The sequence below is a fragment of the Thalassophryne amazonica genome, chromosome 2, assembly GCF_902500255.1.
Source record: "Thalassophryne amazonica chromosome 2, fThaAma1.1, whole genome shotgun sequence".
NCBI lineage: Eukaryota > Metazoa > Chordata > Actinopteri > Batrachoidiformes > Batrachoididae > Thalassophryne > Thalassophryne amazonica.
The window spans coordinates 58,057,014-58,075,707 of record NC_047104.1 but is presented as its reverse complement, the minus strand read 5'-3'; the positions used below and the strand labels follow the sequence as shown (position 1 = coordinate 58,075,707).

The following is an 18,694-nucleotide window of genomic DNA, read 5'->3' as shown; positions in this document are numbered from 1 at the left end:
GTATGAGGAAGTCTGGAGTGGCAGAGAAGTATGTTAGGGTAGTGCAGGACATGTACAAGAATAGTGTGACAGCGGTGAGATGCACAGTCGGAATGACAGACTCATTCAAGGTGGAGGTGGGATTACACCAAGGATCAGCTCTGAGTCCTTTCTTGTTTGCAGTGGTGATGGACAGGTTGACGGATGAGATCAGACAGGAGTCCCCATGGACTATGATGTTTGCAGACAACATTGTGATCTGTAGTGAGAGTAGACAGCAAGTTGAGTCTAGTCTGGAGTCTAGTCTGGAGAAGTGGAGATATGCTTTGGAGAGAAGGGGAATGAAAGTCAGTAGAAGCAAGACTGAGTACATGTGTGTGAATGAGAGGGAGCCCAGTGGAATAGTGCAGTTACAAGGAGTAGAAGTGGTGAAAGTAGATGAGTTTAAATATTTGGGGTCAACTGTTCAAAGTAATGGAGAGTGTGGTAGAGAGGTGAAGAAGAGAGTGCAGGCAGGGTGGAGTGGGTGGAGAAAGGTGGCAGGAGTGATTTGTGACCGAAGAATATCAGCAAGGGTGAAGGGGAAAGTTTACAAAACAGTAGTGAGACCAGCTATGTTGTATGGTTTAGAGACAGTGGCACTAACAAAAAGACAGGAAGCAGAGCTGGAGGTGGCAGAGCTGAAGATGTTGAGATTCTCTTTGGGAGTGACAAGAATGGACAAGATTAGGAATGAACATATTAGAGGGACAGCTCAGGTGGGACGGTTTAGAGACAAAGTCAGAGAGGCGAGATTGAGATGGTTTGGACATGTGCAGAGGAGGGACCCAGGGTATATAGGGAGAAGGATGCTGAGGATGGAGCCACCAGGCAGAAGGAGAAGAGGGAGACCAAAGAGGAGGTTCATGGATGTGCTGAGAGAGGACATGCAGGTGGTTGGTGTGACAGAGGAAGATACAGAGGACAGGGTGAGATGGAAACGATTGATCTGCTGTGGCGACCCCTAACGGGAACAGCTGAAAGACAAACAAGAAGAAGAAGATTTAAGAAACAACGTAGAGAAGTGCACTGAAGTGAAGAAATTCCTTATTTTTTTGTATTATTTTATTGTATTGTTTGACTTGAAAAACAGAAAAAGTTTGAAACTGTTTACAGTATTTGTTGTGGTATGTTAATTTTGTTGTATTGTGGTTTGTCAGCCCTCTACCTCAGGAGATTTTGTTTTGTGTTGAGTGATATTTTTTTAAACAAAAATGTTGATTGTGATAATAATGTATTTTGTTGTCATGTACAATGTTTGGCGAAATTCTATCCTAGGTCTTTTGGATCCTTTGGATCTATGAAGCTTAAATATGAAAAAGTATCGGTATTGATATCGGAGATACTGGGCCTGTATTTATTTGGTATCAGATCAATACCAAAATTCCCGGTATCACCCACCTCTACTGTTCAATTGCTTGTTAACGCAAATAGCTAATCATCTAATCACATAGCAGCAACTCAGTGCATTGACGCATCTAGATGTGTTGAAGATGACTACCTGAAGTTCAGACCGAGCATCAGAATGGGGAAGAAATGGGATTTCAGTGACGTTGAACATGGTGTATTTGTTAGCACTAGAAGGGCTGGTCTGAGATTTCAGAAACTGCTGATCTACAGGGATTTTCACACCAACCATCTCTAGGGTTGACAGACAGTTGTCTGAAAAAGAGAAGAAATCTAGTGAGCAGCAGTTGTGTAGACGAAAGTGCCTTGTTGATGTCAGAGGAGAATGGGCTGACTGGTTGAATGGGCGACTGTGCGATGCTGTCATGTCAATATGGACCAGCATCTCTGAGGAATGTTTCAAGCACCTTGTTGAATCTATGCCACAAAGAATTGAGGCAGGTCTGATAGCAAAAGAGGGTCCAACCTGGTACTAGGAAGGTGTACCAAATAACATGGCTGGTGAGTATATGGTTTTGTGTACTGTTGCTACACAGGTAGTACACAGTGACAATATGATTTTGTACACTAAAAGGAGACCAATTCTCCTTGTTAAGAGACATCTTTTTGACTTACATTATTTGTCTCGACTACAATGGTAAAAGATCTTCATCCCTCCCTCTAATTTCTTCTTTCTCTATGTTACTCTGTCTTTCTCTTTTTCCTGTTTCTCACAAGTCACACCTATAATAATACCACATCTTGACCTGTGGCTTACTTTCAACCTCTCTTTTTCTTTTTGAATGATCTTTCTCCCTATCGTCTTCTCTCTCATCCACTCTTTTAAACTTCTGTATATCAATTAACAGGGAATTTAAACAGTGATGGGTTTAAAGGTCCTCTATGGTGTTTGGAAATGAATCTACGTTTCTGCCACAGTGTAAGTGAAGCGTTTAAACACACAGCACATAATTTCATCAACTACAGCCCCTGGTTTAAAATTAATACATTTACTGTACATAGGATAACAGTTTGATTTCTTGCTAGCAAACCACCTTTTGCTTGTATTTGTTAGCCAGTAAGTAATGTGTCAGATCAGTGACAAAACCCCACTTGCGTAAAAATGCGTTCACGCGTAGATATTAACTGATATTATCTCTGCGTGCGCAAAGGTGCTGCGCATGAGGACCAGCCCCCCCCCCCCCCCGCTCACGTGTTTATTTCTGCTTGTATGCAGAGTATTCCTGCTCGCTCGCTTGAAACAGTTAGTCACTGGAGAAATGAGTTTAAACTTAATGATAAATCTCTATTATTGACTGAATCCAATAATGTTTTAAAAGTAGTTTATTTTATTCACAAATTTGATTTGTAAATGTTTGGTTGCCCTATATTTTGTTTTATTTTATTTTTTGTAAATAATATTCAATAAGCCCCTTATGCTCTTGTATTTGTATTTTCATGTATACAACTACGAGGTCTGTTAGAAAACTATCCGACCTTTTAATTTTTTTTTTTTAATTATATGGATTTGAATCATGTGCGCTTGCATCAGCCAGGCACATGCACATGCGTGAGTTTTTTCACGCCTGTCAGTTGCGTCATTCGCCTGTGGGCAGGCTTTGAGTGAGCACTGGTCCAGCCCCCTTGTTGGATTTTCATTGTCAGGAAAATGGCTGAGCGATTGGAGCAGCGCTGCATCAAATTTTTCCAGAAACTGTGAGAGACAGCCAGGTGGAAACCATTCGGAAAATTCAGACGGCTTTCCGTGAAGATACTCTGGGTGTCACACAGATTAAGGATCATTACAACCGGATTAAAGATTGCCCAGAGCGGCACAGCGCACGCCGCGCTCTGAGCAGCCATCGACAGGCTGAAATGACCAGATCATTTCCAAAGTGAAGGCCGTGTTGATCCGGGACGTCGTCTGACTACCAGAGAAATTGTGGAAGAGGTGTACATCAGCACTTTTGCGGCACATTCCACTGTCACAGGAGATTTTGTAATGAAAGACGTGTGGAGGAATTTGCGCGTCGGCACGGAGCCGCAATGGCGCACAACAAAAAGCACGTCCGTGTTGGAAGTCTCACAGGACAAGCTGTGACATGCCCAGCTGTTACACAATTTCTCGGATACTCACTCGACTGAAAAGCCACCGAAAGCCGTCTGAATCTTCCGAATGGTTTCCAACACGGACGTGCTTTTTGTTGTGCGCCATTAGCAGGTCCGTCCCGACGCGCGAATTCCTCCACACATCTTTCATTACAAAATCTCCTGTAACAGTGGCTTGGTAACCAAAGAACAACTTCCTAAGAATATTCAAATAAGATGAATGGAATGGTAAAGATATACACCGGGAGCCATTTAACAAAGCCTGCCTTTGCAAAATAGAAATTTCTGCAGTATACATGGGTATAGACATATGCGTCATCTACTATAATCCAGTCAAAGGACAGGTGAAATGGCAGTGGCACAGTAAATCTGAATTATGTCCCTACTACTTGCATGCAGGGTGGGTTTAGATAGTTGCCACCTTCTAGACAACTACAGTCTAACCATGCTATCATGATTTTACATAACAAATGAAGTCGGACCTAAAGTAAGTAATTTGGCCTCTGCAGGCCACTACAGTGGAGTTGAACTTGAACAATCAGGATTGCAGTGTAGAATGGCAGCATTAATTCAAGACCAGAAATAATTCAACTTCAGTAAATATGAAGACTGTTGTTCATACAAATCATCACTTTTATAGCCAGCTTACTTTAGACAAGTCAGGGGAAGGATTTCTCTGTTAATGAGCATGTCATGTTACAGAATGTGGGGATAAGCACTGGCCCTGTGTCTCAATTCATGGGCAGCATCCTCCTAAGGCTGTATTCATAGACTGTGTGTGCATTATACATATAATGAATCCATCCATCGTTCTGGAGTCCTGTCAGAAAGTTTTACCTTGGTGTAAAGCTTGTGCGAAATCAAAATGTAGATCCACCATGGAACTGCTGCGGTGACCCTGAGTGAAAAGAATAAGCAGTTTATGGGACTTACTTTATTCCCATCTGCAGTCCATTTTCCAAAACAATACTTCAGTCATGAACTTTTCACCAGTGCAAAATGACTGTGGAACTACATCATCCAGTCAAAGACAACACATTGCCAGACCTGGTTTTCAGATATGTTTGGGCCTTCTGGGAAATGTGAATCAGAAATGTGTCAAAAAGTGGAGCAATTTTAGAAATGTAGAAATGTCATCTGTGTGATGATTTTGTAAAAGTTTGCCAATTTTTCCCACAGAAAGATGTAAGCCGACTTTAAAATTAAGATGGATACACATTACACACAGGGACTGACTCAAGGTTACGAGCATATAGGCAGGAAGATGGGTCATAGGATAAGAAGAATCAATCTATCTATCTATCTATCTATCTATCTATCTATCTATCTATCTATCTATCTATCTATCTATCTATCTATCTATCTATCTATCTATCTATCTATCTATCTATCTATCTATCTATCTATCTATCTATCTATCTATCTATCTATCTATCTATCTATCTATCTATCTATCTATCTATCTATCTATCTATCTATCTATCTATCTATCTATCTATCTATCTATCTATCAGTAATTCTGCTTCTCATTTATTTTTCCTCCCATTACATCTCACTCTGTGTTAAGGTCTAGCTCTCCGTCTGTCTCTTTGTGAGCAGTGTGATTGAGTGCGGAGGGTGCCGGACGTCCTGCAGCATGGCGCGTGGAAACAGAGGTTAATTGGATTGTAATTAGAGCGGAGGTGATTAATTGATAGCATCTGTAAATTTGGATGTTTCCATTGTAAATGTGACAAATGGGAGCGTAGGGCCGGAGGAGGAAGGGTGGAGAGAGAAAGAGAGGAAGACACATGCATCAGAAGAAAGAAGTGGGAGTTGCAAAGACAGAGAAAAAGCAAAGACTTGAGAAAGAAAAGATTTATTTTTAGTGAGTGCTAACTCCCACAGTGTTATGTTTTTGCAATGCTGAAAAGTAAATGTGTAAAAATCCTTGAATGGTACACTGTTACAATGAGGTATCAGATGAAATGAAAAAAGTTTATTTTGTTTTAGTATGTAGATGATCTTGAAGATGGCTTTCAGGAGGAATAAACAGTCTGGTGCAGAAGCTCTCTTCTGCTGTTAAGTTCTCCACTTCTTCAAAAATGCTTAAGACCTGTTGTATCTGGAGATGTATAATTCAGTTTGGATAATTTCATGGAGGAAACAATGCAGGAATATTTCATCTTAGAAGATGAATTCTGACAGGATCAGATGTGCACAGAGCTGCGTGGCTGCGCTTCAAAACAAATAAAATCATCCTTCATAAATTCTAAAATCTAAGAACCCTCTAAAGCTGCAGTTCTGCAGTTGCACATTATTTTGTGTAAAACATTCAAATCAACATTGCATCTTTTTTAAAAAACTATATGGATTTGAATCATGTGCGCTTGCATCAGCCAAGCTTGAACCTTAGTGCGCATGCGTGGGTTTTTTCACACCTGTTGGTTGCGTCATTCGCCTGTGGGCAGGCTTTGAGTGAGCACTGGTCCACCCCTCTCGTCGGATTTTCATTGTCAGGAAAATGGCTGAGCGATTGGAGCAGCGCTGAATCAAATTTTTCCAGAAATTGTGAGAGACAGCCAGGTGGAAACCATTCGGAAAATTCAGACGGCTTTCCGTGAAGATACTCTGGGTGTCACACAGATTAAGGATCATTACAACCGGATTAAAGATTGCCCAGAGCGGCACAGCGCACGCCGCGCTCTGAGCAGCCATCGACAGGCTGAAATGACCAGATCATTTCCAAAGTGAAGGCCGTGTTGATCCGGGACGTCGTCTGACTACCAGAGAAATTGTGGAAGAGGTGTACATCAGCACTTTTGCGGCACATTCCACTGTCACAGGAGATTTTGTAATGAAAGACGTGTGGAGGAATTTGCGCGTCGGCACGGAGCCGCAATGGCGCACAACAAAAAGCACGTCCGTGTTGGAAGTCTCACAGGACAAGCTGTGACATGCCCAGCTGTTACACAATTTCTCGGATACTCACTCGACTGAAAAGCCACCGAAAGCCGTCTGAATCTTCCGAATGGTTTCCAACACGGACGTGCTTTTTGTTGTGCGCCATTAGCAGGTCCGTCCCGACGCGCGAATTCCTCCACACATCTTTCATTACAAAATCTCCTGTAACAGTGACAGCCAGGTGGAAACCATTCGGAAGATTCAGACGGCTTTCGGTGAAGATACTCTGGGCGTCACACAGATTAAGGATCATTACAACCGGATTAAAGACGGCCCACAGCAGCGCAGGGCGCTCCGAGCGGCCATCGACAGGCTGAAACGACCAGATCATTTCCAAAGTGAAGGCTGTGTTGATCCGGGACGTCGTCTAACTACGAGAGAAATTGTGGAAGAGGTGTACAGCAGCACTTTTGCGGGAGATTTTGTAATGAAAGACGTGCGGAGGAATTCGCGCGTCGGGACGGAGCTGCTAATGGCGCACAACAAAAAGCACGTCCGTGTTGGAAACCATTCGGAAGATTCAGACGGCTTTCGGTGGCTTTTTAGTCGAGTGAGTATCCAATAAATTGTGTAACAGCTGGGCATGTCACAACTTGTCCTGTGAGACTTCCAACATAGACGTGCTTTTTGTTGTGTGCCATGAGCGGCTCCGTCCCGACGTGCGAATTCCTCCGCACGTCTTTCATTACGTGTAATCTCGAGATTTTGCGAGATTTCCTGAATCTTGGAGGGATTGCCAAGATAGCGCCGTTGTGTCTGGCTGCTCGTCTGCTGCTCTCCAGTCTGTTTGTTATTTTATTGTTTTTAATTTATGCTGTTTTTGAGTCAGAGGCACTGCGGGTGTATGATCGCCAAACTCTGCTGGATCTCCAGCCCCCCGTTCGTGGTGCGGTGTGGTTATCAGCGGGTGGACAGAACTTTCCGCCCCCATTTTTATCGGAGGTGCCGGCTTTTCTGTGCCATGCTCCTGCGCTGCCTTTCGGCCGAAAGCGCAATCGTCGCCGCGGGAGACGGAGTGGACGTCTGGTGAAGCTGAAGCTCTGTTTTGCCTGCTGTTTGGCTTCCGGATGAGCTGTGCACAGAATTCTGGCAGGATCTGTGCTTCCCTGGCGCATTGTGGATCCGGTTAGAGCCTGTGTGGTGCCGCTGGTCAGCTCTGAGGACTGTCGGCCCGGCCGTCCTCGTCTTCGCCGGATTGATGTGCGCCAGTGGTGCTCTCGGAACCTGGGCTTGCTTCACTGGGTTCCAGACAGTGAGACTGTCATCCCCACTGAGGTCCTTACCCTGGGTCCTGAACATCAGATCACTGTCCTCGAAATCATTGTTGATTAATGATTTAATCATGGATCATCATTTAGATATGATTGGCTTGTGTGAAACCTGGCTCAAACCCACAACTCTCCTTCCTTTGAATGAGGCCTGCCCACCAGCGTACACATTTAGTCACATGTCTCGTGGTGTGAAGCAAGGCGGGGGTGTGGCTTTTATTTACAAATCTAGGTTTTCTTTATTAGCTGTTGGGGGTCACAAATATAATTCCTTTGAGCATCTGACTCTCCGTTACGCCCATGATGCTAAGTACTGTCAGGGTCATAAAACTGGAGCTCAGCTATGTTATTTTGTCACTGTTTATAGGCCCCCTGGCCCATATTCTGACTTCTTAGATGAATTTGATGCATTCATCTCTAGTTTGTCAACTAGTGCAGACAACATTTTGATTATTGGTGACTTTAACATTCATATAAATAAGCCCTCTGATCCCTTAGCAACTCATTTATGCAAATTGTGGATGCTTTAGGATTCCAGCAATGCATTCAGGACCCGACACACATTAGTGGAAATACCCTGGATCTGGTTCTGAATCTGATCACGTGGGTTTGCTGTCACAAATATTGACATTTTGCCTCTCGCATCTATAGTCTCTGACCATTCACTTATCAGGTTTACATTTACGCTGCCACGTTTAGTGGAACAACAACCTTGTCTACTACTGCAGCGTCGTATTAAATCCTCAACTATGACTGAACTTGAGGCTAGACTACCTGATATTTTAGCTTTGAATCTGGAGAATGCTAAATCAGTGGACAGCCTCGCGGATAGTTAAATTTAATGCTTAAAACTACACTTGATAAGATTGTGCCTCCTCTTTTAAGGTCACGCCCTCCTAAGGCACAGTCACCTTGGTTCAATGATTATTTGCGTGACCTCAGGCAGAAGGCTAGAGGTTTGGAACGGAAATGGCGTTATTCCAAATTAGAGGTGTTCCCCCTTGTGTGGTGGGATGCTATTTTAGATTATAAGCATGCACTACTGGCCACAAAGCGGACCTATTACTCTGATTTGATCAGTAAAAACAAACATAACTCAAAGTTTTTGTTTGACAAGGTCGCATTTCTTATTTACGGGCAGCCACCTGTTAGTCGTTCTCCCTTTTCAGCACAGGATTTCTTGGATTATTTTGAGAAGAAAATAGAAGATATTAGGCTGAGCATATCTCAGCATGCCTCGGCCCAGCCATTAAAACCTGCTATAGAGGTGGGCGCTACCATTGAGGTGTTACCTAGATTGACAGAATTTAATAGCATTTCATTGGGCGTGCTGACGAAACTTGTGGCGTCTACAAAAAGCACAACCTGTTTATTTGATCCCATACCAACAAAATTGTTTAAGTACCTGTGGCCCACTCTTGGGCCAACTGTGCTGGAAATGATTAATCTGTCATTAACCTCTGGATCTGTTCCAAAATGTTTTAAATCAGCAGTGATTAAACCATTACTTAAGAAATCTAATCTTGACCCTAGTGTATTGAAAAATTACAGGCTGATATCAAATCTATCATTCTGTTCCAAAATTTTACAAAAGGTGGTTTCACGGCAGCTCATAGACCACCTCACTGAGAATGATCTTTTTGAGCCGCTGCAGTCTGCTTTTAGGAAATATCACTCCACAGAGACAGCGCTCACTAAAGTTGTGATGGACTCAGAGACCACTACGGTTTTGGTGTTGTTAGATCTCAGTGCTGCGTTTGATACCGTGGATCATCATATTTTGCTCAATAGGTTGGAGAATTTTTGGGGGATTACTGGAAATGCCCTTGCCTGGTTGACGTCATATCTGTCCAGTCGTTCTCAATGTGTCTTGTATAATGGCACTACCTCTGACCTTGCTGACATGAGATTTGGGTTCCACAGGGATCTGTTTTAGGCCCCTGGCTTTTCTCCCTGTATGTGGCACCCCTTGGGCATATACTGTGGAGTTTTGGGATTGCCTTTCATTGTTATGCTGATGATACTCAGTTGTACATGCTGATAACTGCGGGAAATCTCACTCCCATAAAATCCCTGGATGACTGTCTTCTATCAGTGAGAAGTTGGATGTCTAGTAACTTCCTACTTTTAAACTTTGATAAGACTGAAATGATGGTTCTTGGTCCAGCGAGACATCTGCATCAGTTTGACCAGCTGGCACTCAGCCTGGGTTCCTGTGTCATACATGATACGGACAAAATGAGGAGCCTTGGGGTAATTTTTGATCCCACGTTGTCTTTTGACCTCCACATCAGGGATGTTACTAGGACTGCTTTTTTCCATTTGAGAAATATAGCGAGGATCCACCCCATCCTGTCCATGGCTGATGCTGAGACCCTGATTCATGCTTTTGTTTCTTCTAGACTAGATTATTGTAATGTTCTATTTTCAGGGTTACCACAGTCCAGCATTAGGGGTCTTCAGCTGGTTCAGAACGCTGCTGCCAGACTTCTGACACGTAGCAGAAGGTCTGAACATATCACACCCATTTTGGCATCTTTGCACTGGCTCCCTGTCTCTCAGATTTTAAGGTTTTGTTATTGACTTATAAGGTTGTTCATGGACTGGCGCCATCTTATCTGGCTGATCTGGTGGAACGCTACGTGCCGGCCCGGGCTTTGCGGTTGCAGGATGCGGGACTTCTCTGTGTTCCCAGGGTGAAGAAGAAGTCAGCAGGTCAAAGAGCCTTTTCGTATCGTGCACCCACCCTGTGGAACAGTCTTCCTGCGACCGTGAGGCAGTCTGAGTCTGTGGACATTTTTAAGTCAAGACTCAAAACCTATTTTTATTCTCTTTCTTATGGATAGTTTTTATTTTTATTTGTTTTATTCTTTTACTTCTGTTTTTATTTATGTATTTGAATTTTTTATTCATTTTTAATTATTTATTCAATTTTATGTTGACTTGTTTTATGTAAGGCGCCTTGAGGCGGCTTTTGCTGTGATTTGGCGCATTATAAGATAATTAAATTAATTAAATTACAAAATCTCCTGTAACAGTGGAATGTGCCGCAAAAGTGCTGATGTACACCTCTTCCACAATTTCTCTGGTAGTCAGACGATGTCCCAGATCAACACAGCCTTCACTTTAGAAATGATCTGGTCGTTTCAGCCTGTCGATGGCTGCTCGGAGTGCGGCGCGCCCTGCGCCGCTGTGGGCCATCTTTAATCCGGTTGTAATGACCCTTAATCTGTGTGACGCCCAGAGTATCTTCACCGAAAGCCACCTGAATCTTCCGAATGGTTTCCACCTGGCTGTCTCTCACAGTTTCTGGAAAAATTTGATTCAGCGCTGCTCCAATCGCTCAGCCATTTTCCTGACAATGAAAATCTGACGAGAGGGGTGGACCAGTGCTCACTCAAAGCCTGTGCTCACTCAAAGCCTGCCCACAGGCGAATGACGCAACCGACAGGCATGAAAAAAACTCACGCATGCGCACAAAGGTTCAAGCTTGGCTGATGCAAGCGCACATGATTCAAATCCATATAGTTTTTTAAAAAAATAAAAAGGTCGGATAGTTTTCTAACAGACCTTGTATATATATATATGTTAGGGCTGGTCACTGACAGCTGCTGCACTCACAGAAATCGGTGTGATGAGTCCCCGTCACCGGGTTAAGAAAAGAATTGGCAGCTAACCAACCAACATGGAGATGGGCACGGAACTTTAACATAGCCAGTTTCATTTTAAAGTGCTTCCGGACAGCATAGTCAACAGAACCAAAGTTATTTGCAGCCACTGCAAAGCTGCATTTTCTTATCAGTGGAGTACTTCGAGTCATAAATATCACCTAAATGCAGCACTCACAGCTGATGCCAGCAAATCATTCAACAAAGCAAACTGCGGCGTGAGGCTTCAGCAGACTACGTTAGATGCAGCGTGTGGGAGAACTATAAATAAACAAAGGCAAGCCAAGCTCGCAAATTCAACAGCGAAATAGATTACTACAGACTGCAGGCTGATTAATGTTGTGGAGGACATTGGTTCTGAGAATCGCAACAACTGAAGGCACGTATGAGATTCCTTCATGACCACCAAGGAGAGGACTAGTGGTGGGCGGATCGATCCTAATATCGATATCAATGCTGCTGTTGATATTGAACGATCCTCGTGTAAAAAGATCGATACTCAAGCTTTTTTTCTCTCCCGCATGCACTGACTGCTGCACACACAGATTCATCAAAGTCTACTCTCTGTCTGTAAGAGCAGCGCTGTTCTGTGTCACACAACACGGAGCAGCGCACCCTCCCCCCTCTGGTCTTTTGTTGTTGCGCCATCACTTGGCTCTGTGGCGCCAGCCAACAGCCATGCAGGTAGGCTCAGCCTGGCCCGCCCACTCAGCGCTGTCCTCGAGTCAGCCCTCCACCTCAGGAGATTTTGTTTTAAGTTGTGTTGAGTGATTTTTTTTTTTTTAAAGAAAAATGTTGATTGTGATAATAAAGTATTTTGTTGTCACGTACGATGTTTGCTGAAATTCTATCCTAGGTCTTTTGGATCCTTTGGATCTATGAAGCTTAAATATGAAAAAGTATTGGTATCGGTATCGATATCGGTGATACTGGGCCTGTATTTACTTGGTATCTGATCAGTACCAAAAATCAGTACGATGTCCCGGTATCGCCCACCTCTAGAGAAGACTGCAAAAGCCACAACTTCACAACGTGCACTTGGTGTTGCTCTCACTGGCGACCACTGGACATCACTAGGTAACCATAAATTATATTTATTTAACTGTAACTGCATAAACAAAATGCTTTTGTTAAGTGCTTGCAGAACAAACGTTATGGCACCTTTGTTCATATTGCAGAACATTTAAAATAAAAATGTGCCATACACTACTTTTGAATTAATTTTTGGATTTTGCATATACAATGCGATTAATTGCGATTACTCATGGAAATCATGAGATTAATCAATAATCCGATAAGCGATAATTATCAAAGATAATGTTTTCATTATCGGATTTTCTTTTTTTGATAACTTTAAAAACCATTATCAGACTAATTATCTTGCGATAAATTTTTGTCTGATAATTTTTAGACCGATAATGTGGTAAATAAAGATGAACAGCTACAAATATTTATAAAACTTTAAATCAGTTGAGCACCTAGCTGTTAAATGTTTTGTAGCTGATGTGTAGTTCTCACCTCTGCAAAACAGAGAAAAGCTGCTTTAAGAAGAAACTGCTCTGTCCTCTGCAAGTTTTTGGCAAGTTTTCAAGGTCTCTACTTCCATCTACTGGCCAGTAGTGTTCATTTGCCCTATTGACGTATCTCATAATCCCTTGCGAGCCAGAGAGTTGCTGCAGTCAAACAACATATAGAGAATCAACACGATGACAGTTGTAAATTAATATTATACTACAAAAATGTAATTTTTTATGCTTTTCGTCACGTTAATAAGAGACTGCTGCATGATGCCCTGAAAACTTGCTAAACAATTATAACAAATAATCTGTGTCTGTTATGTTTAATCTGTGTGGAATTTAATAAACACAAACCGAATTTCAGACATCTTATATATATTAGTCTCAAACAAAGAGGACAAACAGTGTTGTAAAGAACAATAATCAAGAAGTTAAAGAGCAAACTTCACTTTCCCCCAGAACGACATGATCAGGAAGAGATTGTAGCTCACAGCAGCTCCTATTGAAAATAATGGAGAGACAGCCTGTGATTCTCACGTTTACATAAAATAAATGCAATAGCAACACCTAAAAACCCATAGAATATATTCACGAGAGTTTTAGGCACAATATAAAAATAGTTTTATGTTGCGATGTTAATGGTGTTGTCTGTGTGCAGCGGTTAAAGTGCAGCGTGATCAGAGCGTCTCAATGCAGTTCTCAATGTTACTGAGATCTCGCAGCGCAGCGACGTCTCTGAGGTTTTGCGGGATTTGAAATGTCAATAGGGCGAATAGCCAACATTAATGTGTCAAGACAATATTGAGTGCACGTTTTACAATATAATAAAACGTGCACAATATAATAAAACGTGCACACAACAGCATAAAACATGCAAACAACATCATAAAACGTACGCACAATATAAAATGAGCGCACATTCTCTCCACATGCAAAACATTTTGCGATGACACTTCAGGGCTCCGTAAAAATGCCTGTTTTTACAAATAAAAAAATTGAATATTTTACAAAAGCACATTTATCTGTAAACACCAACACATGACACACATCACATTAACGTGTTGGTTTACATAATGAATGAATCAACTAATCAGTGTTTAGCAGAAGAGGCACATTTTACCCAGAATCCTTTGCGATCTGTCTGTGTTTGTTACAAAACTTCAGAATTAGTGCATTATTCAACATTAAAAGATATATGTTATATTTTAACTTTGTACAAATGACAGAATTGACATTAATGGAGTTGTCATTCTATCAGTATTCATACCAAACCATAACTCAGCATTGCTTTATTTTCCAAGACCTCCGCCTGATCAGAGTGTTGTGATTGGGTAGAGAGTTGGGCTTTGTGGCTGTTCTCAGCTTGCTTCTGCACTGGAAGCCATGAGGTAAACAAGAGCTTCCAGCAGAGGACAGGATGTTCAAAGACAGAAGTGTGTGCTCATTGTTTGGGTCTGTTGTCGCTTTTGATACTACCAGAAGCGATCGTGGTGTTAAAACTCAAATTCAGTTTGTTAGTAGTTGCAAATGTACCAGACACAATACTGGAATTTATCAGTTATCAGTAACTTCTGATACATTTTTGGGTGGTTTATCATTTTATCTTTATCAAAGATAACTTTTCAGTTATCAAAGTTAATTTTTTGGTTATCTGTGCTCATTCACACACGAGTGGTTCGTGTGTGAATGAGCAGCCCAGTCTCACATTATTTATTTTTTTATTTTTTTATTTTTTTTGTGCTCCCGTGATGAAATGAGGCAAATTTTCATGACAGGTTTTTTTTAACTCACTTTTACTAACCCTACTCCTACCCCCAACCCTAACCTTAATCATAACCTAATCTTACTCCCCCCCAACCCTAACCATAACCACCCCCAACCCACCCCCCACATCACTTTTAATTTCGTGCAGCCATCACAGAATGAATTAGAATGAATTTGTGCTGCCGTGACAAAAATGAGGCGCTTTTTGTCAAAATATCACGAACCAATAGATTAATGTATATTTCGTGCTGCTGAATCACGACTTGTCGTGAGACTGGGTTGGAATGAGAGGGAGCCCAGTGAAATAGCACAGTTACAAGGAGTAGAAGTGGTGAAAGTAGATGAGTTTAAATATTTGGGGTCAACTGTCTAAAGTAATGGAGAGTGTGATAGAGAGGTGAAGGATAGAGTGCAGGCAGGGTGAGTGGGTGGAGAAAGGTGGGGAGAAAGGAGTGATCTGTGACTGAAGAATATCTGAAAGAGTGAAGAGAAAAGTCTACAAGACAGTAGTGAGACCAGCTGTGTTGTACGGCTTAGAGACGGTGGCACTAATAAAAAAGACAGTAAGGCAGAGCGGGAGGTGGCAGTGCTGAAGATGTTGCGATTCTCTTTTAGAGTGACGAGGATGGACATATCAGAGGTACAGCTCAGGTGGGCCGGTTTGGAGACAAAGTCAGAGAGGTGAGATTGAGATGGTTTGGACATGTGCAAAGGAGGGACCCAGGATATATAGGGAGAAGGATGCAGAGGATGGAGCCACCAGGCAGGAGGAGAAGAGGGAGGCCAAAGAGAAGGTTTATGGATGTGCTGAGAGAGGACATGCATGTGGTCGGTGTGACAGAGGAAGATACAGAGGACAGGGTGAGATGGAAATGATTGACCTGCTGTGGTGACCCCTAACAGGAGCAGCCAAAAACAGAAGAAAAAGATATATAGTAAATCCCTTCAGCTGCTCCGTTGTTTTCACTTGGGGACGCCAAAGCAGATACGAGGTGGATCTGCATGTTGATTTGGCACAAGTTGTACAATGGAAGCCCTTCCTGACACAACTCCACATTACATGGAGAAATGGGCAGGGATGGGATATATATATATATATATATATATATATATATATATATATATATATATATATATATATATATATATACTACTTTTTTTTTTACTAATAGCCCAATTTCATAGCCTTAAGAGTGTGCATGTCATGAATGCTTGGTCTTGTTGGATTTGTGAGAATCTACTCAATCTACTGGTACCTTGTTTCCCATGTAACAATAAGAAATATACTCAAAACCTGGATTAATCTTTTTAGTCACATAGCACCAATATTATTCTGAACACTATTGTATATATATATATATATATATATATATATATATATATATATATATATATGAAGTCTTTGACAAGCAGTCTCTGCTCCTATGTTATGCGTCACTCCCAGTACTTGTGTATAGGCTCACTGTGATGTTTCTTGGGCATCCTGCAAACCGTCAGAATGTCCCAGAGAGCAAGTCATTCAACCAAATCAAATGATTTGCAAAAAGTGACATAGGCTGCAGATATTCACACTTGCCTTCAATAAATACTCACTGATCTAGCATGCTGTCAATTTTGATGGGTGTCTTGGCTACATCGTGCGTGGTCACTCAGTTTTTGAGAATTGCCTATTCAAGACAGATTTACCATACAGTACCACAGTGTTTGTGGTAGTTTGGAAGTAAATGAAGTCCAAGACATATTCAGTGAGTTGGAAAAGTTCATGTATGAGGGCTGTCAATAAAGTATAGGTCCTTTTTATTTTTTTCAAAAACTATATGGATTTCATTCATATGTTTTTACGTCAGACATGCTTGAACCCTCGTGCGCATGCGTGAGTTTTTCCACACCTGTCGGTGACGTCATTCGCCTGTGAGCACTCCTGGTGGGAGGAGTCGTCCAGCCCCTCGTCGGAATTCCTTTGTCTGAGAAGTTGCTGAGAGACTGGCGCTTTGTTTGATCAAAATTTTTTCTAAACCTGTGAGGCACATCGAAGTGGACATGGTTCGAAAAATTAAGCTGGTTTTTGGTGAAAATTTTAATGGCTGATGAGAGATTTTGAGGTGATACTGTCGCTTTAAGGACTTCCCACAGAGCGGGACGTCGCGCAGCGCTCCCAGGCGCCGTCGTCAGCCTGTTTCAAGCTGAAAACCTCCACATTTCAGGCTCTATTGATCCAAGATGTCGTGAGAGAACAGAGAAGATTCAGAAGAAGTCGGTTTCAGCATTTTATCCGGATATTCCACTGTTAAAGGAGATTTTTTAATGAAAGACGTGCGGACGGATTGCAGCGTCGGCTCGCAGCCGCCGCGACGCTCCGCCACAGGAAAAACACCTCCGTGTTGATAACCATTTGTAAAATGGCTTTCAGTGGAGTGAGTGTCTCAGAAATTGTTTAACAGCTGGGCATGTTCCAACTTGTCCTTAAGGCTTCCAACAGAGGTGGCCGACAGGCGTGGAAAAACTCTCGCATGCGCACGAGGGTTCAAGCATGTCTGACATAAAAACATATGAATGAAATCCATATAGTTTTTGAAAAAATAAAAAGGACCTATACTTTATTGACAGACCTCGTATTCATCCCCTGATTTGCCTCAAGAAAACTGGCTGGAAAAGTGATCATCTGCATGAGTAATAATTGTTATATTTAGTTTGTCCACTTTCTTATTGCCTCCAAAACTGGAAGGAGAATGTATTTCCTAAATCCTTAATGCAATGTGTTAAATCAATGAATTAAAGCTGAGAGTGTACACTACAAGCACGTATTGACTATGTTCAACTCCATTGTGGTGGTGCACAGAGCCAAAAGTACAAAAATAAAAAATTAATAAATAAACAATTTTTGTCACATCCCAATATTTTATGGGCCTGACTGTAAATCAGGTCCAATTTAAGATAATCCCCAACCAAAAATTATTACTGCGGCTCCCCCCCAGTTACCAGGACACAGCAAAATTAATGTCTCTACTTTTGACAAATCGAATGTAATTTCTTGAACAGGTGTCAAACGTATGGAAATTGTTCCGAGTGTACAGACAGCTCATGATTGCTCACCCGGCTTGTTGCTCGATAGAACAAATTGTTTCTTAAGTGCAAGGCCTCATGCTCCAACAAATGTTCCAAGAACATTGCTATGGTGGTCCTCACATGGATGGAATTAATTAAATCATAAAAGCCTCAAGTCAGGTCCTATCAGACAGCTCCAGACCGCATAAAACAAGCCCGTGTCAAAAACCATTTACATTTCTTTTCCTCCGGGGGACAGGTAGGGTCCCGCCTCACCGCCACTTTTCCCCTCATTGTTCTGGCTCCTGGAGGAAGAAGAAGGGAATGGAAAAAGAAGGATGGTTACTGGCCATAGCATGAAGCCACAGAGGATCTCTCACCACTTTCTTGGCATGCTTTGGATGAATAAGGGAGAGAAAATAGAGAAGATGACAGCAGGGGAAATATTTGCTGTTGTGGTTGGAGCGCCACTCAGATCCCAAAAATGAGGCCCGGGCATATTTGTGCAGCTGTCCATCTCCCAAGAGTGGCGTGTGTGAGTGTATTTGTTTGTCAAAGTCACTCTGCTCGCACTCTGTAAATTATTTCTGACTTTGGATGTGTGCTAACGTCAATATATGGTGTGTGTTTATATATCCGCACACTCATTGGAATTACAGTGTGTGTGTTTGATTGTGTATCCAGGGAAAGGGAAATCCATCTGTCTTTCTTGGATAAAGATGCCAGAAACATGGAAGGAAGAGAGACTGCATTCCAAAAGAGGCTGGAGAAGGAAAAAAGAGCAAGTACAGTAGATGCCGTTATCACGGCTATGTTAATTCCTTGTCTCCTTCCTCCCTTCACATGTTCAGGATTTGTTACCTGTTTTTTTTTTTTTTAAAGAAATTCTATTCAAACCTGCTATTTTCTTACTTTGGTTTTTGGAGAGTGTTTTTGCACGTGCGAAAGTGCAAGTGTCGAGAACTGTGTCACATGC

The 18,694-nt window shown here is 42.1% G+C and overlaps 1 long non-coding RNA gene across 1 annotated transcript; it reads left to right on the top strand.

Annotated features, from left to right (window-relative positions):
* Positions 1-18,007: 18,007 nt before the first annotated feature.
* LOC117502260 lies at positions 18,008-18,492 on the top strand. The gene is made up of 2 exons (XR_004558254.1): positions 18,008-18,253; positions 18,403-18,492. It is a non-coding gene; the product is annotated as an uncharacterized LOC117502260 (long non-coding RNA).
* The last annotated feature ends 202 nt before the right edge of the window (positions 18,493-18,694 follow it).